At 41.8% G+C, this 27,758-nt stretch overlaps 1 protein-coding gene across 1 annotated transcript in view; it reads left to right on the top strand.

Moving 5' to 3' along the window:
- CCND2 (cyclin D2) overlaps window positions 1–27,758 on the top strand; it is a 574,109-nt gene that overhangs the window by 231,967 nt on the left and 314,384 nt on the right. The window contains exon 3 of the mRNA XM_073567801.1: window positions 12,354–12,401. The gene's annotated coding sequence lies outside the window, so the exon portion shown is untranslated. The remainder of the gene's footprint in view (window positions 1–12,353; window positions 12,402–27,758) is intronic.

Below are 27,758 nucleotides of genomic sequence, written 5' to 3'. Positions count from 1 at the left end.
GGCGTGACACTGTTGTACTTCTTGCTACCTTGTGACCACTGCAGCTAGTCGATTTCTGCACCCATGACGAACACCTCACTGTTGTGAGGTCATATGTTGGTCCAAACGCATCTGAAAGAACATAGACTACCAGGAACTGTGGAGAACGTTGGAATCTGAGAAGAGGGGGATCAGTCAAGTATCACTTTTCTTATTTTACACCATTTTGAGTGACATTTATTTAAAATTTATGCCATCGGACTCCTCCCCTTGACCAAAATTAACCAGGACACTTAGAGTATCCGGAAATGCCCAGTAGACACTTGTGTCACCATTTTGCTATGGATATTTTTTTAAGGTTGCGAATGGAGGTAGGATGGTGGATATATAGAGGTAAAACCTGCTGACTGGTTCCCTTAAAGAAAAATGTGTATCAGAAGGAAACCATCACTTCAGTACTGGGCTTGGTGGACATGTTTTTCTACTGTTGCCAAGCTCATTGGTTTTCCAATATACCTGGTGACAGCACTGGATCTCCACAGTTGAAAAATGGAGGTGTCACCCATTCCTTGTAATGTTGGTAGTTAAAAGGGTTGTTCCCTCTTAGACCCCAGGTCCATTGACGAGTCTCAAATACATCTCACGTGTCTGGCATTGGCTATGGTGCCGATATCACTTCGATAGGAGTCCATCTAAATGGGCAGAGCTGCTAAATGCCGATGTGTCAGCATTACAAAGCCAATATCAGATGCCGAGACACTTACTGGGGACAACTACATCTACATTTTTGACTTTTGCTTAGAAAAATAGTTTACAGTTTTATAGGAACAAGATTCTTCCCGTTGATAAAGGTGTCCATGATGGTTCTTGTAAGGAAATATACATATCATGAGCAAAGACTGGCCTACTATGATGACCACCACTGCAATCCAAAGAACAGTGGTGGTCACCATACAATCAGATAGCCAAAGATCAGTGGAGCTCAAGCAAAGTCGGGTTTATAAGAGGATATGTAATTATGTACAAAGTACATATCCTGTTCTCCCTCTGGGTAAACAGGATGATGAGACTGAAGAAAAATGCCCAGAGGTCAAATTTTAAAAGGAAAAACCAGAGTTTCCTATTGTATTACTAATTTAAGAATTCTTCACACTCCCTAATTTAGTTTTTCTCATTGTGTGCTAAGCAGGAACTCAAATATGTTTGTACCATTGTTTAACGACGTTGCCATTGTTGGGTTCCTTAAGATCTATACACCTTTGCTAACTATCATCTGAAGACTTGTTTGCTCGATAGCTGTCTCTTCCGACCTCAACATAAACAACCACACTCATCTTCATTAAGCATATGTTCTCAGTGAGGAGAATTAAGTTATCGGACATCAGACACCTCCAACATCACACCGAAGAGAACAAAAGGATAGGGCGTTAAAATTCAACATCTGTCTCCCCTCCACCCCACCGCAACATCATTTCTCTTAATTTGGAAGGTCTTCTGCTCTAAAGTGCACTATTGGCTCCAAAGTTAGTCCTTCTGAAGAACATTTAGTCCACTCTGGTACTTTAAGGGTCCAGTCTGGTGGGCCTGATGAAGAGTAAATATTTCATTTCTGGCAGGGTATCTGAGTACACATGAATTCATTTTTCTTACCAAAAGGAAATATACGGTTGATCATCAGACCATATCCAGAACAAATTCTCAAACTCATCATAAAATCACGTTATGCTTCTGAGCTTTATAAAGTGCATTCCGGGAGGACCAAGTAGTTGAAAACATTCATCAATGTACTTAAAAGGGGTAAAGTTTCTCCTTGTGAAGAGCACCAAATAGGTGTAGGGAGACTTATAGGCAAAGCAGTGTTCCCCGGAAAATCTAAAAGGTTGATATTGACTTTTAGGATTGTTACTTCTATTTGGTGGCACTAGGGTTAGTATCCTCCTCCTCCTGCAGAATCTACTTGCATATTTAGATTCCCATGGGAGCACTGCATTGCCTATAAGTCTCCCTACGCAGACTTGGCACTTTATATAAGAATAAAAAGTCCTCTCACCTTGCTTTGTACTGATGAGTGGCAAACACCCTGAAACACAAGTCTGCAAATGAAATGGAGCTTATGATTTGACTTCTTATCCTAAGTCATGTGGTGGCAAGGCCCTTTTAAAAGGTTCTAAATTGACTTCTAGGACAGGTGGCACTAGGGTTCTTGTCCTCTTTTTTTTTTTTCCTAAACTGCAATTTGAATAGTTTCTAAGCACTTTTTGCATTATCAGTGATTCTCTAATGCCAATGATTCAACCCAATTCACATATACTATATGTTCTTTACTAGAGATGCAAGAAGACACAGACGCGGCACTCATACGATCACAAAAACGGTGGTGCTCAAGTAGGGTATCTAACCCGTAGTACAAATTGTAGAAAAAACACATGATATAAACCGGAAGAGCCTGCTGGGCATGCATTGCTCACCCTCTGTGACCACGTTCGCCTGCTTCCACGCGCTGCCTCATGCTAGCTCCACCAGGCATCCAGGCTACTTGAATTTCTCCCTGGATTTTTCGTAGATAACAGGAGATCCATAACAAGACATAAAACCCAATCTTCTCATACCAGTTCTGATAAAGGTCCGGATGTGGACCGAAAACTTTTAACGTGCCAAGTTTTTTCTGCAATTTTTTTCATCACTAGAGATGAGCAGATAAATTTGCACAACGCTGGTCCATGGTCCAGATCAGCAGTATCTGGTCATGGACAGGAACTGCACAAATTCCCTGAGCTTCCGGGTTCCCTGGCATGGTGTTTGATTCAGCAGCCTGGTGCAACATTATCTTTGGGCATAGGTGACAGCTTGCCAGCTTGGCTCATTTTCAGCCAAACATGGGATCCCCTGAAATAAGGAAATTCATGCAGCCCTTGCAAAGGCCAGATACTATTGACCTGGACCGTAGACTGTGGATACGCACAGTGATCTTCTCATCTCTATTCATTACCTCTATTATGTTCCCAAGTTCTTCAATGTTCTTAGGTCCAGCTAGCCCCTTATTCTTTGAAGATTTTACTAATGGGGTAAGACATCAATTCCCTCAATAAAAAATGTTTAAACTCAAAAAGTTCCAATATCCTGGTCCATAACACCACCCTTCCATTGCCCAGATTGACCAACTTTATATTGCCACTTGTAATAGGGTATTATATGCAGTTCCCTGATTTTATATCTAATGTGACTTAGCCCAAAAAAATGTAAAACCTTAGATATTTTTTTTTTAGATCATTGCTTGGATGTCCAAGCTAATCAATTTTGGTGGGATTGGTTGACCATTAATGTGTATGGAGGTGCTTTGAGTTTCCATTGATGATGGTGATTATCGAGGGAAAGATGGACAAGGCCACTGAGTTTCAACATGGCCATTGTTTTTGTTCTTAAGAAAGTAATTCCCCTTTCGGAGATGTGAGGCCGTGCCTTAGGCTACTTTCACACATCAGTTTTTTGCCGTCAGGCAGGATCCGGCTATTTTTAGAAAAAACTGATCCGGCATAAATTTTGGAGAACTGTAGAAACGGATCCGTTTTTTTGCTGGATCCGTCTAGCAGGTTATATCTGTTCCTGGGGGCTGGCCAATTGGATCTGAGCATGCGCAGACTTAAAAAAACCGGATCCGGTGGCTGGATCCGTCTTTTTCTGGATCCGGCGCATTCCGGCGCCCATAGACTTTCATTGTAGCAAAAAGCTGGAAGCGCCGGATCCGGCGCTTCCGGCTTTTTCGCCGGAGACAAAAAACGTTACAGTAGCCGTTTTTTCCAGACGCCGGAATGAGACAAGTTGCCGGATCCGGCAAAAAACGGATGAAACGCAATGCCATCCGGCACGATCCGGCGCTAATGCAAGTCAATGGGGAAAAACTGGATCCGGCATTGCATTTTGCCGGATCCGGTTTTACAAAAAAAAGCCGGATCGCGCCTGAAGGCAAAAAACTGATGTGTGAAAGAGGCCTTACTTCACTCTCCCTTTACGGAACACTTGCATGTCCGACTCAGGTTTAATTGATGGATTTGGATGACAGCTATGTAAAACTCTTGGCCTTCCGAAGGGAAGTTTTTTATTCTTTTTCATAAAATAATAGAAACAGTGTCAAGGACAGTTGGGTGGTGCCTTCTCGTAATTATTGAGAACGTACATATCTCCAGCATAAAATTCATTTTCATCCTGTTCGTGGAAACTTCTCTACTGTTTCTAAGAAGTATTCTTTTTATGTGGGTTTATTGAGGAGGAAACATCCATTTGATTGTGATTTTTGTTTTGTGAATTTTTTTTTTCATTTGATACCAAATTGCCATAAAAGTTGCTAAAGTTTTCATTTGGCCACAAGTTCTGATGACGCCCTTACAAATAGAAAAATTTTGTAAAATAATATGTCTACGATATTGCAATTACAATTCAAAGTTAAAGAGGTTAGCCAGATAAGAATAACATTTATTTTTCTTCTTCCAAAAACAGTCCCACACCTGGTCACAGGTCATGTATGGTATTGCACCTCAGTCACCTTTGCTAACAAGTAGAGTTGGTGCAAATCGATTCTGGTATTGTAGAGTTGGTGCGATGGCCCTGGTCCATTGGCCATGTTAGTAAACTGTGGTTGATGGACTGGAGCTTGAAGAACCCTCTCTTACCAGGCATCATCTGAAGCTCTTTTTTTCATTAACTGGCATAGAATTACTCACTTGTGCCATTCCACCAGGCCAGCTAATCAAAAGTAGAGCCATAAATGCCAGAAGGTAGAAGACGATTCACCGGGCTCTAGCCCGGTGACCACAGATTACTGATGTCACCGATAGTCCAAGTCCATTGCACCAACTCTACAATACCAGACACAATTCATGGCTGGAACTCTTATCAGAAAAATCCAGTGACCTTGGAGATTTAGCTAGTATTGAACTTGGTGGCCTCTTCCTTGGTGGCATCTATTGAGTTCCCACTTGACAGCATTGATGTTGTTTTCTCACTCGGAAATGGAAATTTCTAATAGATTCATATAAATTTATAAATTTTGCCTCAACCATTTTCTGCTCACATCATCAATTTAACCTTAAACTGAATACCTGAGTATTCTGAGACCAAGTTGGTTGACATGGATTTATTACCTGAATAACCTAAAAGGATGCAGTTTTTTGACAATGTATTCTTCACAACCATTTTGACTCAACTGTTCTGCTGAAACCTAGACAACAGGGAAGGAAAAAATCAATTTAGGCAGAGAACCTCTTCAATTGTATCCAGCAGTCATACTATTCTGACAAGGTCAGACAAGGACACAAGGAAGTGACATTTCTAAGGATCACCATCATCCTCTTCCTCCCACCCTCTCAGCTAGGAGAGCAGCTGTAGACAGCTGATCCAGATGGGAAATGTTTGACGACATCTGAAAATATAATTTCAATCAAATCTCCATGTCTTCATCGGCAAGAAAGTTCTGACAAGCACTCTGAGACATTTCATAACAAAAGTCGCATCCTTCTCACATTTCCCTATGTTCTTATCTTCTGAACAGGAAGATGAGGCTGAAGTCAGGCAATGAAGACATGCTGAGCTCACTTCTCATAGACACTTAGTCTGGCATTTCCATCCAGCTTTAAAACCTTAAATAATGTCTGTCTTAGATAATTCTAAAAGCAGGGGCATAAACAACTGTCATAAATAATTAACTGGTTAATTGTATTGTATTTCACACAGTACCTATAGTACCAACGTGACCATGCTCTTGCAATGTCACCCATGAGCATCAGCTTAGAACAGGTTAGTTGCATCCTTTAGCGCACGTTTTGTTCATCCTCTAGCGCAGGTTAGATCTATCCTGTAGCGCAGGATAGGTCAATCATCTAGCTCATGCTTGGTCCATCCTCTAAAGCAAGTTCGGTCCATGTTTTAGCGTACGTTAGGTCCATCTTCTAGTGCAGGTCCGGCCCATCCTCTAACAAAGGTTATGCCCATCCCCTAGTGCAGGAGGTCCATCCTCTAACGCACGTCTGGTCCATCCTCTAACGCACGCCAGGTCCATCCTCTAACGCACGCCAGGTCCATCCTCTAACACACGCCAGGTCCATCCTCTAACGCACGCCAGGTCCATCCTCTAACGCACGCCAGGTCCATCCTCTAACGCATGCCAGGTCCATCCTCTAACGCACGCCAGGTCCATCCTCTAACGCACGCCAAGTCCATCATCTAACGCACGCCAGGTCCATCCTCTATCGCACGCCAGGTCCATCCTCTAACACACACCAAGTCCATCCTCTAACGCACGCCTGGTCCATCCTCTAACGCACGCCAGGTCCATCCTCTAACGCACGCCAGGTCCATCCTCTAACACACGCCAGGTCCAACCTCTAACGCACGCCAGGTCCATCATCTAACGCACGCCAGGTCCATCCTCTAACGCACGTCAGGTCCATCCTCTAGCGCACGTCAGGTCCATCCTCTAGCGCACGTCAGGTCCATCCTCTAGCGCACATCAGGTCGATCCTCTAGCGCGCATTTGGTTCATATTCTAGTTCACGTTTGTTCCATCCTCTATTGCAGGTTTGGTCAATCCTCTAGCGCAGGTCAGGTCAATCTTCTATCTCACATTTGGTTCATTTTCTAGCACACATTTGGTCCATCCTCTAGCGCACGTTAGGTCCATCCTCTTGCACAAGTTGGGTCCATCCTTCTTTCCCATAGGCTGTACACATCTGCTTAGGGCTCTGATTTTTGTTCTTATCAACTGCTAAACAATGATCGGGGAACAATCAGAAGGTAATGCCACCTTTTTTGGGATGGAGAAAGTGGAAAATATTGGGCCGTTCTGCTTAAGAAAAGTGGAGTGTACTGGATACTGAGATGATCATACCAACCACCATGAGATATGTTGACATTGGATTTTTCTAACTACCCAAATATCTTTAATTTCATCTGAAGCCTTTTGACCAATCAATGTTTTTGGAGTAATTTTCAGCTTTCCTGTCTCTATTTTAATAATAACACAATCTAAAGCAATTGTGTGAAATGTGTAGGACAAAACACATGAAAAAAACCAACCTGATCGCTAGAATGATGTGCAATTGAATCTTGTGGCTTCTGACTTATAAGAAATCAATGAGCGTTTGTCAGGCCCAATAACAGGCCCATGTGTGGACCATCTTGGTTCATAAAGTCACCTTTCCAATTAAATATTCAAAAGTTTCTTACCTGTCTCAGTGATTTGAGAACTTTCTATTGTAGCAGTCTACGATGGTTTCTCCATTTTTTTGTCGTCTTGTCTATCCTTTGTTTTTAGCGGAAGGATGTTGCTCTACAGAGTTTTTTAATCTTGAGAACCAAGTTTGTAGAAGTACTCTTTTAGGGACAGGATCTTAAAGAGTTCTCCACTTTGGACAATTACTACTTCTCAGATGGTTCCAATACCAAAAATTCTGTAACAAAGTAAACGCCCTGGGCCAAGCGACCGACCAATTAGCTGTAATCTGTGGGGAAGTCTGGCAGTAGGTATTAATTATCCCTGCAGCACCACATTCAAATCAATGGGTTGTCCATGTATTACATGACAAGACGGGTCCTCCAGAACGAGTGATGGTCTTTGTAGCTGCTCAACACATTAACCAGGATATGAGGATCCTGAGCAGAGGAATATATCAAACTAAGTGTATATGAAAATGGGTTTTAGAAACTGGAGAACCTTTTTTTTAATAGTTTTTTTTAGTATTTCTGTCTAGCGGATCAGCTCTTATCATACAATAAATGCAACATGGATGCAGATTTCATCTATCTGAGACCTCACTTTGCTGTAGACCGGCTTTTTTTAGCAGTGCCCATTCCTTTGTTTGTGTTCATAGTTGGCATGGGATATTTAGCATGTTACGCTACGTGTATTAGGAAATAAAAGCTGGGTGTAGTCATTACATGTGGATACTAATATGTGCAATGTGGAGTTACAACATGTCCCACTACCAGAAGAAATTCACACTCTCACTTTGAAATTTGTTCTACCCCTCTGTTGTGGAGACTGGAGACGGAAAAGAAGCTTTGGAGGTCAAAAATGCATTCATGTGATGCAAATCATTTATAAAAGGTATTCAGTACAGTATAGTACATACTGATAAAGTCAAAGGGATTGTCCACCTTTATGGACCCGCTGTTGAGAATCCCACTGATCATCTGTAAACTATAAGGGAACGTGGCAGCAAGTGTTAAATAGCCCTGAACGTTCGGATATCTTGATCTCATTTGATTGTTTATTTGTCACATTATCTGCAAATTGTTTAATTTACAAATTGTGTCTAACCCTAGAAAAATAACTCCAAAGTGACAGCCAATAGGTGACTCCCATCTCTGAAACTTTCTGCCCCCTGTTTACTGCCAAGTGTAAACCTCCTCTAGTGGTGGAGTTCACCTAAAGGAAGTGGGGGCGGGGCTTTGTCTATCAACAGGAAGTAAGGGTGGGCCTTTCGTGCAACAGAATGTGAAGGCGGGTCTATGCCCCTCTTCAAGAAGTGGGGTCAAGTCTTTGTGTCACTCTATAGGAAGTGAAGGCGGGTCTATATCTCTCAACAGGAAGTGAGGGTAGATCTGTGCCCCTCTCCTGGAAATGGAGGGGGAGTCTTTGTCTATCTACAGAAAGTGAGTGTGGGTCTATATCTTTATAGTAAGTGAGGGTGGGTCTTTCTCTCAAAAGAAAGTGACAGTGGGTCTATGCCCCTCTACAGGAAGTGGGATCAAGTCTATGTCTCTCTATCAGAAGTGAGGATGGGTCTATATCTCAACAGGAAGTGAGCGCTGATCTTTGACCCTCTACAGGAAGTGGGGGCGAGTCTTTCTCTCTCTATAGGAAGTGAGGGTGAATCTATATTTCTCAACAGGAAGCGATGGCGTGTCTCTAATTCTCAAGAGGAAGCAAGGGCATGTCTATAATTCTCAACAGGAAGTGAGGGCATATCTATCTCAACAAGAAGCAAGGGCATGTCTATAATTCTCAACAGGAAGTGAGGGTGTATCTATCTCAACAAGAAGAGAGGGCATGTCTATAATTCTCAACAGGAAGCAAGGGCATGTCTATAATTCTCAACAGGAAGCAAGGGCATGTCTATAATTCTCAAGAGGAAGTGAGGGCGTATCTATCTCAACAAGAAGTGAGGGCATGTCTATAATTCTCAACAGGAAGCAAGGGCGTGTCTATAATTATCAACAGGAAGCAAGGGCGTGTCTATAATTATCAACAGGAAGTGAGGGTGCATCTATAGTTCTTAACAGGAAGTGAGGGCGTGTCTATAATTCTCAACAGGAAGTGAGGGCGTGTCTATATCTCTCAACAGGAAGTGAGGTCTTTGCCACTCTACATTAAGTGGGGCTCAGTCTTTGTCACTCTGTAGGAAGTTAAGGCGAGTCTATGTCTTTCAACAGAGAGTGGGGGTGGCTCTTGCCTCTCTACTGGAAGTAGAGGTGGGTCTTGCCTCTCTACTGGAAGTAGAGGTGGGTCTTGCCTCTCTACTGGAAGTAGAGGTGGGTCTTGCCTCTCTACAAGAAGTTGGGGCAGGTCTTTGTCTCTACAGGAAATGGGCACTGGTCTTTTTCGCCCTCTTATCTGTCAAACTGTATAACAGCATAACAGACAGGGAAGCATTCAGTTCAGGCAATTCATTTGACAATGCCAGAAGCAGTGCTTGCTGTGAAGTGAGGGTAAGACAGTTCTAGCTCCTATTGTGCTGGTAGAATGCTGATGACGAAGAAAGGCCCATTGATAAAGACTGGATAGCAAGTTGCAGAGCTGGAGATTAGGGACAGTTTCTGGACTCTGGTATGTGCTGTTTTATCATATGGGCAATGAAATCCAAATATTTTGTGTAAAGGACAGGTAGACTGTAATGCCCTAACATTCTATGATGTATATGTCTGTCATGAGCATGTGTTACTTTGTACTAAATGATGGCTATATCCTGATTGCACAGTACAGCTTGACTGATATACACATCATAAAATATACACATCAGAAATCTTTCTGTAACTGCCAGGATCAGTGTTTCCACCAACCCCAGCAGTTTAAACCCACATAAGCGACTGTCATTAGTAACAGCTTCACATTAAAGTTTGACAGAGGGAGAGTGCTCCAAACACTAGAGTCTACCAGATCACACCTCTGGTTGGGTCTACAAGGCTACCTGGCAGTTTTATAGTGAAAGGTCGTTTTACTGCACTGCACTACATTAGTAGTGTAGTGTATTACCAATGCAATTATATGTTCACATGTTGAAATCCCCTTGGAGGACCAATAAATATTGCAAAAAAACCCCACAAAACATGTTTCTAAAATCCCCTGCCAAAATCACATTTTGCCAGATAAAAAAAAAATAGTTTAATTTATAAAAACATAAATGTCCCTTGAAATCGAACACATTAAGTGTCACTGTATAGCCAGGTGTACTATAACACTATATCATTGGAGTCTAAGAGGTAACGTTTCTTCTTGTACAGAGTGACATGCTGTTGTATGGAGATTTATAGGCTGTGCAATGCACTTCTAAGAAAGTAAATATTGTCATTGCCTCTTGAGAGAGGAAAAGGACTTGAACTCTGTCACCTATTGGAAGAAGGCAATTTCTATATTTAATTGCCCAGAGGAGCATTGCATGGCCTATTAGTCTCCTTACCTTGATATGTCAGGCATGTTACTCTCCACAAGGAGAAATATTGTTCCGTAGACTCCGGGCAGAGGCCTCGCATACAGCGAAATCAGATCTCATGCTTTGTGCTGAGGAGGGGCAACACTCCGAAACATGTTTCTGCAAATTGAGCCTCTAGTTTGGCTTCTATCATAAGTCATGTGTCAAGGTTGATTAAAGGGTTGGTGGCACTAGAGTTCAAGTCTTCTTGAAGTCTTCTGAAGAGGCTATTTGCATATTTACTTTCCCAGAGGAGACCTATAAGTCTCCAACCTTGGCATGTCAAGCATGTCACTCTCCACATGGAGAAATGTTACCCCTTAGAACCCAAACAAAGGAAGTACAATTTTCAATTTTTAACCATGGTTTTAGGTTGTTTCTGAAAAGTTTTTGATTACTTTGAGTTTCCAGTTTCTCTTTGTTTGACTATTAGAAAAGTGACTTTTGAAGCTCCGTCCATCCTTTAAATAGAACATTACCAACTCTAAAACTTCCTTCCACATTTTGCCACAACGGGTGTCGTTAATATATCCTCTTCTTCTTAGAAATACCCCACAAAACCAATATAAACCTTGACTTGATGATAAAGCTGTAAAGTTTCCCTAGCGACAGTCTCTATTTGTGGCCGCTTGTCTTATTTAAAGAGGCAGGTAAAAATCCTATATAACTGAATTTGGTTATGGCCATAAAAGTCCCTCATGACATCAGACTAATAAGCCAAAAACGTTATGAAATGAAAGTTTCTATTTGAACCACAATATAAAAATAAATAAAAATGTTTTTTTGGATGGATAGTTTTGAAAATCAACATGTAATGAATAGAAAAATAAAAAAATATATTTTTAAATTAAAAAAAAACCAGTCAATTCCCCCCCCCCAAAAAAAAATATATTACATGAGACTCAACTGGCCCATAATCTTTTTGGTCTTTAATAGAGCAAAAATATATGAGCCCATGGGGACTAGAAGGCTCCAGCTCATGCTTGCCCCAATTCCATTCCTCATGAGTGGTCCAAAACATTCCAAGCCATACTTACCAACATTTTGATTGTCACATTCGGGGCATATAAGACCTTCCTACATGAACAGGGGGAACGTTTCCACCATATACTTTTGACCAAGGTCTTACTTTTTCCTGAATTCTAGAATGAGCCTTGAAGACTTGTCACCATTGTGACTCAAGTGTGAAGACCTACTCAACAATGAGTGTGGTGGTCAAAACTAGCACTAGGAGAGTCCTTGGTGGCAATTTTTGCTGAATATACTTCACTTAGTTGAACGTTTTCTTATGCCCCCCATACACATTAGATAGTCGCCAGAGTCTCTCCCGACTTTCCCATGCACAAGAATGTGTGGTTCCTTTGTTTTTTATGAAGGAGCCTCATCCAGACTCCTTCTTCGGCAACCTATTTCCCCCGGAGAAAAAGGATCTGTCATTGGAAATCCATCCTGCTGGATCCTTATTTCAACCAACATCATGTGTCGGGGGGATAGTTAGGAGGCCCCCATACACATTAGACCATCAACCAATACTGCCGATATTAGCGAGTTCAGCCAACTTTAGCTTTTGAGGGCCTTTATTCTTATGGTTTTAGTAGATTTTTAAGAACTTTTAGTGTAATTGTTACTTTTTTAAATTATTTTACTTTTTGTACATTTTACTGAAAATGTTCATATTATATTCTATTCCAGATCTTTTGAAACATGTCAGACAAGAAATGGGGTCATCACCAATCGATGGTAAGTTACTGGAATGTTTCCATTGTTTTTTATTTTATTTTTTTTGTATTTTAGTGGGGTTATTAAAGACTGTAATTTTCAAGCGTTTTAATAAGAAGGGACAACTACCAAAAATTTCTCCATCAACTACAGATCTCTATTGTAAAGGAAGCCCCCAGTTGGGTTCCATGGAGGACAAGAATTGACAATAACCATCTTTGGAAAACATTGATTATTAATCTGCTTCTCTACCCTGAGTGAGCTGGCACAGTCATTGCATTGTGCCGAGACACCGATGTTGGCTGCAAACTTACATCAGCCTACAGAGCAAAGCGTGGTGTGGCTCCATGTGCTACCATAAGATCCAACTGTATCAGCATAATGTTGATGCTGATACACTTCAAAGTGGCACAAACACATTCAAAATGGCCTCACTGTTAAATTTTACACCACTAAAATATTTTTACCCAGGGGAAAATGCCCCTGTGACCCCCCAGTGGTGTAGCATGGGTTTCCAGCACTCTGGGCAAGGCAAGTATTTTGCCGATTCCCCTTAATTTATAAACTATTAGCACTCACTGCACCCCATCCATCAGCTCAATATTCAACCCTAATCCCCCACGCACATATATTGGAAAATAAGGAAAATTCTTAGATAACTATAGTTTATGCTTTGACATCTTAGATTTTTTTCTGCTTTTTTGCTAAAATTTTCAATGCAAAAAAATAGGGTTTTTAGGTAACAATTTTATTACTCTAACCTGTAGTCTAGCCATAAGGCTAACCCTAGCTGTAATCCCAAACGTAACCCAATCCCTAGTTTTAAGTCTAACCCTAGCCCAAAAGTCTATCTCTAACCCAAAAGTCCAATTCTAGCCAAAAAAGTCTAACACTGGCCCAAAAAGTGCAACTCTAGCCCAAAAAGACTAACCCTAGCCTAAAAAGTCTAACCCCAGCCCAAAAAGTCTAATCCTAGCCCAAAAAGTTTAACCCTAGCCCAAGAAGTGTAACCTAGCCGAAAAAGTCTAACCCTAGCCCAAAATGTCTATCCCTCGCACAAAAAGTCCAACTCTAGCCTAAAAAGTCCAACTTTAGCCCAAAAAGTCTAACCCCAGCCCAAAAAGTCTAACCCCAGCCCAAAAAGTCTAATCCTAGCCCAAAAAGTCTAACCCCAGCCCAAAAAGTCTAACCGTAGCCCAAAAAGTCCAACTCTAACCCAAAAAGTCCAACCCCAGCCAAAAAAGTCCAACCCTGGCCCAAAAAGTCCAACTCTAGCCCAGAGTCCAATCTTAGCCCAAAAAGTCTAACCCTCTCCCAAAAAATCTAACCCTCGCTCAAAATGTCTAGCCCTAATCCTAAGTCTAGTGCTAGCCCTAAGTCTATCTCTAAATCAATCCCTAACACTAACCCTAGTTGGGATTAGATAAAGTGTAAAATATAAAAGCAGTTATTAGTACTGAATTAAAACCTTATTAAATCATGAGGACTTCTTTTATTGCGCCCCAATAAACAGTGGTGATGGAGGCAATCGTACCCCTTCCCATCCTCGCTGCTCTCCTCTTCTTCCCTTGCTGCAACACTTCTGTAAATATGAGGATCCCATACACCTCGAGGGTTAAATAACATTTCTTCCTACTCGTAGGGTTTTGTGTACATGAAAGCAGCTGTACAGAATAGGATCTGCGGCTTCGGAGAAAACATGGAAGTCGTTCCTGGCGCCCCTCCCCATTTTGTTTAGCGCTAACTGCTATTATTGTGCATCCATCTCTAAACTCCTATTGTCTTACAAGGGGAAATGACTTGAAAATTAAGCATGTTTGCTTTTTTTTATGACTTCCTGCATGAATCATTACGAAGCTCGTGCCAAATGGTTTCCACTAATGACTATAAATAGAGCCGTGAATCTATGGAGTCATTGCTCGAATCTCAGCAGGACTGTGCTTCTCATAGGAAAATGATTTAACAGAGGGTATGAAACGGCAGCGTTCCAGTCATTATCCTTTCCCCCGTGTTGTACTGAGCCCGTGATTTCCTTTCTCTGCAATTACATTGTAGTTTTACGCAGCTTTAATCAATTATTTGATGTAAACAAAATGTTGAAGAAAGGCGAAACACTCTAGACATAGACACTTGAGAGTAGACGGTAAAGACTACCCGTAAGTTGTCCCAACCGGTAGTCATGGCCGACGCTGATCAGTGGGGTTTCACATTGTGCTGTGACTTCCTGCTGGGAGAGAGGGCGAGAGAGCTGCTTCATTTATTGCCTAGATTTTAAAAAAATTTACATTTATTAGTAAAATAATTAATACTTCTGTCATGATACAAGAATAGGTCTACTGTAATACTGTATGTATAATGAAATTTAATGTAATACTGCTCTGTATAGACAAGAGTCTAAGTACTATATGAGCCATAAAGTAGCTACTAGGATGCTAACTATGATAGCCTCTCAGAGTAAGCAGTTAGTTCCTGTAATACGCCTTTATAATTGCAAGAAGCAAGCTACTTTAATACTGGTCTCTATTGGCAATAAGCTGGTTACATTAAAGCTAGCTACTATACCATCTGGGGACAAGAAACTAGCTGCTATGGCATCCTCTGTAGGTAATAGGTTATGTCCTCTGGGGTAAGAAGCTAGCTACTATGATATCCTGTAAGGGGAAGTAGCTAGCTACTATGATATCCTGTAAGGGGAAGAAGCTAGCTACTATGATATCCTGTAAGGGGAAGAAGCTAGCTACTATGATATCCTGTAAGGGGAAGAAGCTAGCTGATATCCCGTAAGGGGAAGAAGCTAGCAACTATGATATCCTGTAAGGGGAAGAAGCTAGCTACTATGATATCCTGTAAGGGGAAAAAGCTAGCAACTATGATATCCTGTAAGGGGAAGAAGCTAGCTACTATGATATCCTGTAAGGGGAAGAAGCTAGCTACTATGATATCCTGTAAGGGGAAAAAGCTAGCAACTATGATATCCTGTAAGGGGAAGAAGCTAGCAACTATGATATCCTGTAAGGGGAAGAAGCTAGCTACTATGATATCCTGTAAGGGGAAAAAGCTAACTACTATACCATCTGTAGACAAGAAGCCAGCTACTATGATGTCCTTGGTGGAAAGAAGCTAGCTACTATGATATCCTGTAAGGGGAAGAAGCTAGCTACTATGATATCCTGTAAGGGGAAGAAGCTAGCTACTATGATATCCTGTAAGGGGAAGAAGCTAGCTACTATGATATCCTGTAAGGGGAAGAAGCTAGCTACTATGATATCCTGTAAGGGGAAGAAGCTAGCTACTATGATATCCTGTAAGGGGAAGAAGCTAGCTACTATGATATCCTGTAAGGGGAAGAAGCTAGCTACTATGATATCCTGTAAGGGGAAGAAGCTAGCTACTATACCATCTATAGACAAGAAGCCAGCTACTATGATGTCCTCGGTGGAAAGAAGCTAGCTACTATGATGTCCTCGGTGGAAAGAAGCTAGCTACTATGATGTCCTCTGTAGGTAATAGGTTAAGAAGCTAGCTACTATAATAATGTTCTCTGGGGATAAGAAGCTAGCTACTATAATAATGATGTCTGTGGGTAAGAAGCTTGCTACTATAATAATGATGTCTGTGGGTAGGAAGCTTGCTTCTTTAGTCCTCTGTGGTAAAGAAGCTAGCTACTATAGTACAGTTCCCTATGGACAAGCAATTAATGTAGTACCAGCCCAAAGGACAAGAATAAAATTCGTATAATACTGCCCTCTACTGGTAAAAAAAAAACCCAGCTACTATATTATTGCCCTTTATAGGAAAGAAGCTAGCTACTTTAGTACCACCCCCTAAGAACCAGAATCTTAGTAAATTTCTATAGGGGCAGTATCACAAATAATATTTGCAGCAGCACACTACATGTTGTGGGCATTTTGTAAATTCTAGCCCACTGCAGGAAGCGGCACAGTTGAATAGTCAGGAAGAACGGTGATTCACCAATTACTGTCTCTTCGAAATATGCATTACATTCATTCTATCTGTGGCTTTTCAGCACCATGATGACAGTTTTGAAGTCTAAGGCCTAGGAGAGGTGACGGACTGAGCCCGTTGCAGCAGCACGCTGCATCATGTGGGCATTTGTAAATTCCAGCCCACTGCAGGGAGCGATAATGAATAATAGTCAGGAAGAATGTTCTGTCACCAATTACTGTCTCACCAAAATGGGCTTTAAATTGATTTTGTTTTTGGCTCTTCTGCATTATGCTGGCATTTTAGAAGTGTAAGACCCAGGAGAGGCGACAGTCTGAGCCCTGTGCAGCAGTACGTTGCATGTCGTGGGCATTTGTAAACTCCAGCCCACTGCAAGAAGCGGCGAAGTTGAATGATTGGCAGTAACCTTACATCGTCTACGAGAAATAACCTGGGATAGATTCAATGACGTAAGCCAAAACCCAACGTGGGACACGGACTATTTGCCGATGCATTTTGTCTTAATTTTCTGGCATCTCTTAGTGGTCATTGTTGCGTCCATGCGTCAGCAATGTGTGCGCTTTAAGGAAAATGTGACTCATTTGTTTTTACCAGTTAATAACCAACTTCCCCATTAAACTAATAGCATAAGACAACACACCGTGGTGCCCACGAGCGATAAGGACATGACTAATGTTGCGACTCAGCCCGTCTATAGGTGTCTCCTCCAAATGTCCCCGCTCTGTTCTTGTGATGTCTATAGTCCATTATCTCTGTTCTGCCTCTGCTCTGTCCTTGCTGCTTTGAATAGTTCAGTTATTGCCGCTGGGAGTGATAAGCTGGGAAGTTAAGATAGCTACTGTACTTTTAAGTCCCTATGAAGGAAGGCGGCTCGCCTGTGAAGTTGATACCCTGGGCAAGGACAGAGCCTGGACACCCAGCTGACTGGCTTAATCAGTAATAGGTCTCCCTGTGTCTGTTGATCAGATGATCTTTGTAGCATGTGTTATGGACACCTGCTGTTCTTGGGGCAGGTGAAAAAACACTTGCTCCTCTAGACTTCCTCTTCCAGAGATCCAAAAGTTCAACTCTCCTAGACAATGCTTTTACTTAAAGGAGAACTTCCCATGGTAAAAAACTTTCTTACCTATGTGACTCCAATTTTTACCATAATTTTCAATGATGGTTACTCCTTAGCATCTTATAAAGTAACTTTCTTAGATTGAGTCTTTTTTTGAGTCCTAGAAGTAAAGAAGTGGAAGCTCGATGGACTTGTTCTCTTGACTTCCTATCTATAGTCATCGATGCCACCAACTTGTGATCGGTCGGGGTTTGACCTCTGGCAGCACCACCCATCCAACTGGAAACTATAGCTCGCTTGAAAAATACTGTAAACTGGTCAACACTTCACAAATTAGTTTCTGATGGCTAAATCTAAAGGGTTGTCCTGTCGTGATAACTAGAGATAAGCAGATGAAGTATCTGTTCAACGATATAGCGAGTCAATCGGCTTTCAATCAACCCAGTTCACATTGGAACAGTATTTTGATATAATTTCATTCTTTTTTTTCATCGATGGACTTGGCTACACGGGCCATTGTTTGGGAACCAACATTTCATCGGTGGACTTGGTTACATGGGCCATTGTTTGGGAACCAACATTTCATCGGTGGACTTGGTTACATGGGCCATTGTTTGGGAACCAACATTTCATCGGTGGACTTGGTTACATGGGCCATTGTTTGGGAACCAACATTTCATCGGTGGACTTGGTTATACGGGACATTTTTTGGGAACCAACATTTCATCGGTGGACTTGGTTACATGGGCCATTGTTTGGGAACCAACATTTCATCGGTGGACTTGGCTACACGGGCCATTGTTTGGGAACCAACATTTCATCGGTGGACTTGGTTATACGGGACATTTTTTGGGAACCAACATTTCATCGGTGGACTTGGCTACACGGGCCATTGTTTGGGAATCAACATTTCATCGGTGGACTTGGCTACACTGGCCATTGTTTGGGAACCAACATTTCATCGGTGGACTTGGTTACGTGGGCCATTGTTTGGGAACCAACATTTCATCGGTGGACTTGGTTATACGGGACATTTTTTGGGAACCAACATTTCATCGGTGGACTTGGTTATGTGCGCCATTGTTTGGGAACCAACATTTCATCGGTGGACTTGGTTACATGGACCATTGTTTGGGAACCAAAATTTCATCGGTGGACTTGGTTATACGGGCCATTTTTTGGGAAGCAACATTTCATCGGTGGACTTGGTTTCGCGGGACATTTTTGGGACCCAACATTTCATCGGTGGACTTGGTTACATAGGTCATTGTTTGGGACCCAATATTTCATAGATGGACTTGGTTTCACAAGCCATTTTTTGGGAACCAACATTTCATCGGTGGACTTGGTTACGTGGGTCATTGTTTGGGACCCAATATTTCATAGATGGACTTGGTTTCACAAGCCATTTTTTGGGAACCAACATTTCATCGGTGGACTTGGTTACATGGGTCATTGTTTGGGATCCAATATTTCATAGGTGGACTAGGTTTCACAAGCTATTTTTTGGGAACCAACATTTCATCGGTGGACTTGGTTATACAAGCCATTTTTTGGGACCCAACATTTCATAGGTAGACTTGGTTACATGGGCCATTGTTTGGGACCCAACATTTCATAGATGGACTTGGCTTCACAAGCCATTTTTTTGGATCCAACATTTCATTGGTGGACTTGGTTACATGGACCATTGTTTGGGAACCAACATTTCATCGGTGGACTTGGTTATACGGGACATTTTTTGGGAACCAACATTTCATCGGTGGACTTGGCTACACGGGCCATTGTTTGGGACCCAACATTTCATAGATGGACTTGGCTTCACAAGCCATTTTTTTGGATCCAACATTTCATCGGTGGACTTGGTTACATGGGCCATTGTTTGGGAACCAACATTTCATCGGTGGACTTGGTAATACGGGACATTTTTTGGGAACCAACATTTCATCGGTGGACTTGGCTACACGGGCCATTGTTTGGGAACCAACATTTCATCGGTGGACTTGGTTACATGGGCCATTGTTTGGGAACCAACATTTCATCGGTGGACTTGGTTATACGGGACATTTTTTGGGAACCAACATTTCATCGGTGGACTTGGTTACGTGCGCCATTGTTTGGGAACCAACATTTCATCGGTGGACTTAGTTACATGGGCCATTGTTTGAGAACCAACATTTCATTGGTGGTCTTGGTTACACGGGACATTTTTTGGGAACCAACATTTCATCGGTGTACTTGGTTACGTGCGCCATTTTTTGGGAAGCAACATTTCATCGGTGGACTTGGTTATACAGGCCATTTTTTCGGAAGCAACATTTCATCGGTGGACTTGGTTACACGGGACATTTTTGGACCCAACATTTCATCGGTGGACTTGGTTACATGGGTCATTGTTTGGGACCCAATATTTCATAGATGGACTTGGTTTCACAAGCCATTTTTTGGGAACCAACATTTCATCGGTGGACTTGGTTATACGGGCCATTTTTTGGGACCCAACATTTCATAGGTAGACTTGGTTACATGGGCCATTGTTTGCGACCCAACATTTCATAGATGGACTTGGCTTCACAAGCCATTTTTTGGGAACCAACATTTCATCGGTGGACTTGGTTACATGGGTCATTTTTTGGGAACCAACATTTGTCTAACCGGTCATCAACTATTATGTCATTTTTCTTCTTCTGGAAGACCGTCATCTTTTCCTCATCCTGGACAACTTAACCTGGAAGTGATGTCCCAGTGATCTCTGATCTCCGAAATATATAGAATATATCCACTATTGATTCAATTAACACTAAACAAAAGAAATACTCTGTAGTCTTCATTGTGTAGCACATCAACCTTCACCCAATAGTTTTGGTAGTTCTCCTTTAATCCCAGAGCATTGTATACATGAACGACTCCGCATTATAGCATGACAATGGATTTGAAGTAGCTGCGGTATAATTATAAATACTTTCTTTCAAGAGTAATATTTATTATCATCAAACCTGCTTCATTCTTCACAAAACAAAAAACAATGAGAGCGTTGCTGCTCGCCGAGTAGCAGGTGACCCCAATTTTATTGGATTCACTTAAAACATTTTTTAACACACCCACGGCTCAGGTCAGTGGGACCTCATCTGAGCGCACGTCAGCCCCACAAAAGCCTGTCTCGGGAAAATGTTTCAAGTTTGTCCAAAAAATTGTTTCTCTAGAAACCCGCTGCTGTTATTAACTACTGTTCATGTACATTGTTAAGTAGGATTAGCATTAACAATACAGTAATATAATATACAGCATATTAACATAACATTCCACTCAGCGTTGGGGATATGAAATGTCATGACTTATAGGGGGCGAGAAGAGTTCAGCTTGTTTTAGCTCCAGGACATGGGTCGGTGTGGGTGTTGGGTAGTGTAGGTATCCATCAGTTTCCGAATGACCTTCAGCGAGTCCAAAAAGTTCAGAAACTTTTTTTTTCTTCTTTAACCTCGGTGTGTGGCCACTTACTGGATTAATTAGTTTACCTCCCTTTCTGCTGGGTCATATCATATCTTTGACACTCCAGGTATCATTATACATAGCAACATTTGAGTCTCTAGTTGCAAGACATTTTAAAATAGGCATATAATAATATGAAGTTTTATTTTTTTTTCCCCAAAATGGGCCACACCTGTCTATATGTTGTGTCCGACATTACAACTTAATGCCATTGAAACTGCCAAACAACTTACAACCTGTAAATACCCACACCTTTAAAAAAAAATCATTTAAAATACATTTTAAGGGGATCTGTCACTCATCATAAATATGTAAATGTTAAACCTCTTCTAAATGTCGCTGTTCTCATGAACCCGACATTGTTTTTCTTTTCTTCCTGCTCCCCTCCGTTCTTGAGATATGGCCTTCTCTTCCCTGTATGTAAATCAAGTTGTGTTAGCAAAGTGGGCGTGGTCCTCACCTCTACTCTGTGGGCGTGTTCTTGACTAATAAGACAATGTTTTTCTATACAGAGAAGAGGAGGTCATATCTTAGGAACGGAGAGGCCCAGGAACGAAAGAAAAACATCGCCGGATTCAGGAGAACAAGGGCATTAACACCAGGATCCACCATTTACAATAAGTGAGGTCACAGGTCACCTCCTCCTCCTGTACAATGTCTTATAACACCTCTATGTACAGTAAAAAAAAAATATTTATGGCAAGTAGTAGGTTTATTTAAGCCCTACCTCAATCTACCCAGAAATACCCTATTTTGAAACATATTTGTCTAAACACCACCGCTTTGGACACTCAGTTTAATCAGTGGATATCTGACTGCTGGGTCCGCCATCAAAATTTACAAGAATGGAAGTTATAAAGTCCTCCTGTGTGAATGGAGTGGTGATGAGCAGCATGTGTGATCATTGTTCTGATCACTGATACAGTAGATGTGGTGGTCGCACTTGCTCACTACTACTATTTTCACACAGGGAACTTTGGACCCTCCATTATCAGTCTCAGCATAAGAACCCCAAGGAATGTCAGTGGCTCAGATTAGACCAAACTCTATCTGGGAGGCAGCTGACTGATTGGAAATCTTCTCCCATTGTTCTTCGACTGCAAATGCAACAAGATTAAAGTTTTCACCTATTTAGAATTTTTTTATGGTTCACTGTCCCTTTAAAGGGTTATTGGATGTAACGTCAGAGGTTGTGATCAGTGGGCATATGAGTGCGCCTGAAGGAAGGGGCTTATTCCTATCAGTCAGATTCTTCAATAACCGATCAAAGCTTTAGCATAGTTCAGTAATTATTTAAAGTGATCTTTAAAGGAAAAGTGTAATTAGAAAACAACCTATTCTTTAATTTGCGATGCAATGTTAAGTGTATTTTATTTAAAAAATAATCTTGCAATTCTCACATTGACCACTAGGCCTAATATTGGATTCCTACTTCCTGTTGGTTATATGGACATGAGCAGCTATAGACGGACACAAAGCTTGAATTGTATCCAAGTATTTAGTGAGCATGCTCTTGGGGCAAATGTCACTGTGAAAGAAGGGGAAGGAGGTGAGCTGTGACATCACCTATTGTGAATGGTAGATCCTGTGTTATCTACTGTATGTAGAGGTGTTATCAGTCATTGTACAGAAAGAGGAGGTGAGCTGTGACATCGCCTATTGTGAATGGTGGATCCTGTGTTATCTGCTGTATATAGAGGTGATATCAGTCATTGTACAGGAGGAGGAGGTGAGCTGTGACATCACCTATTGTGAATGGTGGATCCTGTGTTATCTGCTGTATATAGAGGTGTTATCGGTCATTGCTCAGGAGGAGGAGGTGAGCTGTGACATCACCTATTGTGAATGGTGGATCCTGTGTTATCTGCTGTATCCCCTGCAATTCTGTCAGATAATACTCAGTTTCTTCCTGAAAATGATTGCAAACACAAATTCTTTGGTATTATTATCTTCATTTAATTTGTCTTAAATGAAAAAACACAAAAAGAATTGTCCTAAAGCCAAATTGGATATAATTCCACACCAAACATAAAAAAGAGGGTGGACAAAAGTATTGGCACTGTTCGAAAAATCATGTGATGCTTCTCTAATTTGTGTAATTAACAGCACCTGTAACTTACCTGTGGCACCTAACAGGTGTTGGCAATAACTAAATCACACTTGCAGCCAGTTGACATGGATTAAAGTTGACTCAACCTCTGTCCTGTGTCCTTGTGTGTACCACATTGAGCATGGAGAAAAGAAAGAAGACCAAAGAACTGTCTGAGGACTTGAGAAACCAAATTGTGAGGAAGCATGAGCAATCTCAAGGCTACAAGTCCATCTCCAAAGACCTGAATGTTCCTGTGTCTACCGTGCTCAGTGTCATCAAGAAGTTTAAAGCCCATGGCACTGTGGCTAACCTCCCTAGATGTGGACGGAAAAGAAAAATTGACAAGAGATTTCAATGCAAGATTGTGCAGATGTTGGATAAAGAAGAGTAGAGTTTACAGGAGAAAAAAGAGGCATTCATAGAAAAAAACACGGTCCCTACAGTCAAACATGGCGGAGGTTCCCTGATGTTTTGGGGTTGCTTTGCTGCCTCTGGCACTGGACTGCTTGACCATGTGCATGGCATTATGAAGTCTGAAGACTACAAACAAATTTTGCAGCATAATGTTGGGCCCAGTGTGAGAAAGCTGGGTCTGGTCTCCCTCAGAGGTCATGAGTCTTCCAGCAGGACAATGACCCAAAACACACTTCAAAAAGCACTAGAAAATGGTTTGAGAGAAAGCACTGGAGACTTCTAAGGTGGCCAGCAATGAGTCCAGACCTGAATCCCATAGAACACCTGTGGAGAGATCTAAAAATGGCAGTTTGGAGAAGGCACCCTTCAACTATCAGGGACCTGGAGCAGTTTGCCAAAGATGAATGGTCTAAAATTCCAGCAGAGCATTGTAAGAAACTCATTGATGGTTACCGGAAGCGGTTGGTCGCAGTTATTTTGGCTAAAGGTTGTGCAACCAAGTATTAGGCTGAGGGTGCCAATACTTTTGTCTGGCCCATTTTTGGAGTTTTGTGTGAAATGATCAATGTTTTGCTTTTTGCTTCATTCTCTTTTGTGTTTTTTCATTTAAGACAAATTAAATGAAGATAATAATACCAAAGAATTTGTGTTTGCAATCATTTTCAGGAAGAAACTGAGTATTATCTGACAGAATTGCAGGGGTGTCAATACTTTTGGCCACAACTATACATACACACACTTGCGCTTTATATATTAGATATGGAGGTGTGATCAGTCATTGTACAGGAGGAGGAGGAGGTGAGCTGTGATATCACCTATTGAGAATGGAGGATCCTGTGTTATCTACTGATATAGAGGTGTTATCTTTAATTGTAATCTTGCCTGTGATGATAATGAAACTGCTGAAAAGTCATCTTTACAGAACAGGAAATATTATTCTAGTATAAGGTGTATTGGGCAATGTAAAAAATGCAGTATTTCTGATTTTGTTTTATATATATAAAAAAAGTCAAATATTTTTATAAAAATACATTTACCATAAAAACCTGATTTAAACCATAGTTCATTTTCTGATGACACATTCCCTTTAAACTAAGTTCAACAGAAAGTGACTTAGCAGCACCCCCTACTGGCTTAAAATAAACTATAATCCTCCTCTGGCTACCATGAACAGAAAGTGAGAGTTTCTATTCTTCCACTGAACAGACGAGAAGCAGGATAGATTTCTTTTTATCCAGTGTACCGTCCCTTTAAGGGATTTTCTCCCCATTAATAATGTACCCTATTCTTTCTTTTCGGAGAACTCAGCCTCTAGACTTCCTTGTGTAAATGGACGCTGTTGGGGCCAAATTGGGGAGATGTTATAAATGTGTGGGGGTTGGGGGGGGGATTTGTGAGACCTGAGCCTTCCACTGTAAATTCTTCATGACATTCCGGGTTTATCGAGCCAAATAAGTTTCCCATGGTATGTCTGTTACATCATAATCTGCCTACACAGGCAGTAACCTAGGAGCTCGGCTCACAACAAGTAAAACACTGAGCAAAAGAATTAGGATCCCAGTTTATTGGATTCTCATCCAGTGTAATCTGTAGCTGCCGCATGCGGTCCGTGACCCGGACTTAAAGCGACGGCGAGTGAGCACCGACCTGCAGTAGGAAATCCTCGGCTTTATTACTGCTTTTCTATTCTAGTACTTTATATTTTTCTCAATTGATCTCCCTTACAACATAGTGGGATCAAGCCTTACATTATGTCCATAAACAATGCTTTAAGGACTAGCATTAAAGGGGTTGTCAAGTGAGGACTACCGGTATGCCCTACCTGACCATATATAGGTCACGAACGTGAGGGATGTTTAAATCCCACTCTCAGATCAAAAGGTGACACCCCTTACAAAACCCTGCCCATTTGACCTGGGATGGACTAAATTTGTCAGAATCTTAACATTTTTGGACAGCTGGCAAATTGTAGACTGATCAGTGGGTGGAGCTTCCTATAGGACTGTCCAGTGGGTGGAGTTGCCTATAGGACTGTCCAGTGGGTGGAGTTGTTGCCTATAGGACTGTCCAGTGGGTGGAGTTGCCTATAGGACTGTCCAGTGGGTGGAGTTGCCTATAGGACTGTCCAGTGGGTGGAGTTGTCTATAGGACTGTCCAGTGGGTGGAGTTGCCTATAGGACTGCCCAGTAGATGGAGTAGCCTATAGGACTGCCAAGTGGGTGGAGTTGCCTATAGGACAGTCCAATGGGTGGAGTTGCCTATAGGACTGCCCAGTGGGTGGAGTTGCCTATAGGACTGCCCAGTGGGCTGAGTTGTCTATAGGACTGCCCAGTGGGTGGAGTTGCCTATAGGACTGCCCAGTGGATGGAGTAGCCTATAGGACTGCCAAGTGGGTGGAGTTGCCTATAGGACTGTCCAATGGGTGGAGTTGCCTATAGGACTGCCCAGTGGGTGGAGTTTCCTATAGGACTGTCCAATGGGTGGAGTTGCCTATAGGACTGCCCAGTGGGCGGAGTTGCCTATAGGACTGTCCAATGGGTGGAGTTGCCTATACAACTGCCCAGTGGGCGGAGTTGCCTATAGGACTGTCCAGTGGGTGGAGTTGCCTATAGGACTGCCCAGTGGGCTGAGTTGCCTATAGGACTGCCCAGTGGGCTGAGTTGTCTATAGGACTGCCCAGTGGGTGGAGTTGCCTATAGGACTGCCCAGTGGATGGAGTAGCCTATAGGACTGCCAAGTGGGTGGAGTTGCCTATAGGCTGTCCAATGGGTGGAGTTGCCTATAGGACTGCCCAGTGGGTGGAGTTTCCTATAGGACTGTCCAGTGGACGGAGTTTCCTATAGGACTGTCCAGTGGACGGAGTTTCCTATAGGACTGTCCAGTGGACTGAGAAGTCGATTGTTTAGTAGGGATTAAATAGTTTTTTTTAGAAAGTTGTGATTCAGTAAAAGATTTATTAAATGATAAGCATGACTATTTTCTATCTGCAGCCTCCAACGTTGATAAAGAAAATTTGTCGTAAATCAAAATGAACAAAAAAAAAATTAAGTAGAATTTTGCTAATTTTGACACGGAATCTTACAGTCCGGTGGTCTAAAGGTTGGCCATACACATTAGATGAACCCACCTATTTTGGCAGGAAGGGGAGATCACCTATATAGGGGTGTCACGAGTCTTTTGAGAATTACTCATGCCGGTCGAGCCAAGCTATGGAGGGGTGGGGTAAAGGAATAGAATCATAGAATCGTAGAGTTGGAAGGGATCTTCTGGGCCATCTGGTCCAACCCCCTGCTCAAAGCAGGATTCGCTAAATCATCCCAGTCAGATGTCTGTCCAGCCTCTGTTTGAAGACTTCCATTGAAGGAGAACTCACCACTTCTCGTGACAGCTTGTTCCACTCATTGATCACTCTAACTGTCAAAAAGTTTTTTCTAATATCTAATTTGTGTCTCCTCCCCAATAGCTATTGGCCGACAGCCATCCAAGGGGTATGGGCATCTTAAAAATCTGTTATGGTGCTAGATTACCTCTACATATAGGACTCCACAGAATGGAGAAGAAAAAATGGGAAATTTTCTCAAAATTTTTTTTATTGAAAGTGGAGTTGCCCTTTAAGAAGTCTCCATTGTGAAAAGCCGGCTATACATTTCTAGCAGCAGATGTTCCTCACTATAAAGGATCCTGATTGCTCCTGCAAATCGTTGGTCCTGGGTAAAGTGCAGTATGTGACGGTATTATATCACCGCCTACATGTGTCAATCACCACGATCAATCTAGATATATAACATCCATGTGTTAACCCCTTCCATTTCACCTACTGTTCCATTGTACAGTCCTTTATGTACTTTGTAAAACACATAATTGCATATAAAACCCGTAAAAAAGACTCTTCTTGCTGCCCTAAGCCCCCACAAGAACGTAAAACTGATCGAATGACATGCTCTATTACTTGCCAACCACTCTTTTTAAGAGTGCTTTCTTTCAGAACTGTAGGAGCTGAAACTTCCTTCCTTCACTTTCCTTTTGATTGAGTTGGTTACTTTTTTATCATTCTGCCAGTACTATAGGAGCTGTAACTTCCTTCCATTTCCTTTTGATTGGTTTAGTTACTTTTTATCAGCATTCTGCCAGCACTGTAGGAGCTGGAACTTCCTTCCTTTACTTTCCTTTTGACTGGTTCGGTTACTTTTTATCAGCATTCTGCCAGCACTGTAGGAGCTGGAACTTCCTTCCTTTACTTTCCTTTTGACTGGTTCGGTTACTTTTTATCAGCATTCTGCCAGCACTGTAGGAGCTGGAACTTCCTTCCTTCACTTTCCTTTTGATTGAGTTGGTTACTTTTTTTATCATTCTGCCA

This window comes from Dendrobates tinctorius, unplaced genomic scaffold, assembly GCF_039654945.1.
Source record: "Dendrobates tinctorius isolate UK_male_01 unplaced genomic scaffold, ASM3965494v1 ptg000020l, whole genome shotgun sequence".
Lineage (NCBI taxonomy): Eukaryota > Metazoa > Chordata > Amphibia > Anura > Dendrobatidae > Dendrobates > Dendrobates tinctorius.
This window is presented reverse-complemented; position numbering and strand designations above follow the sequence as displayed.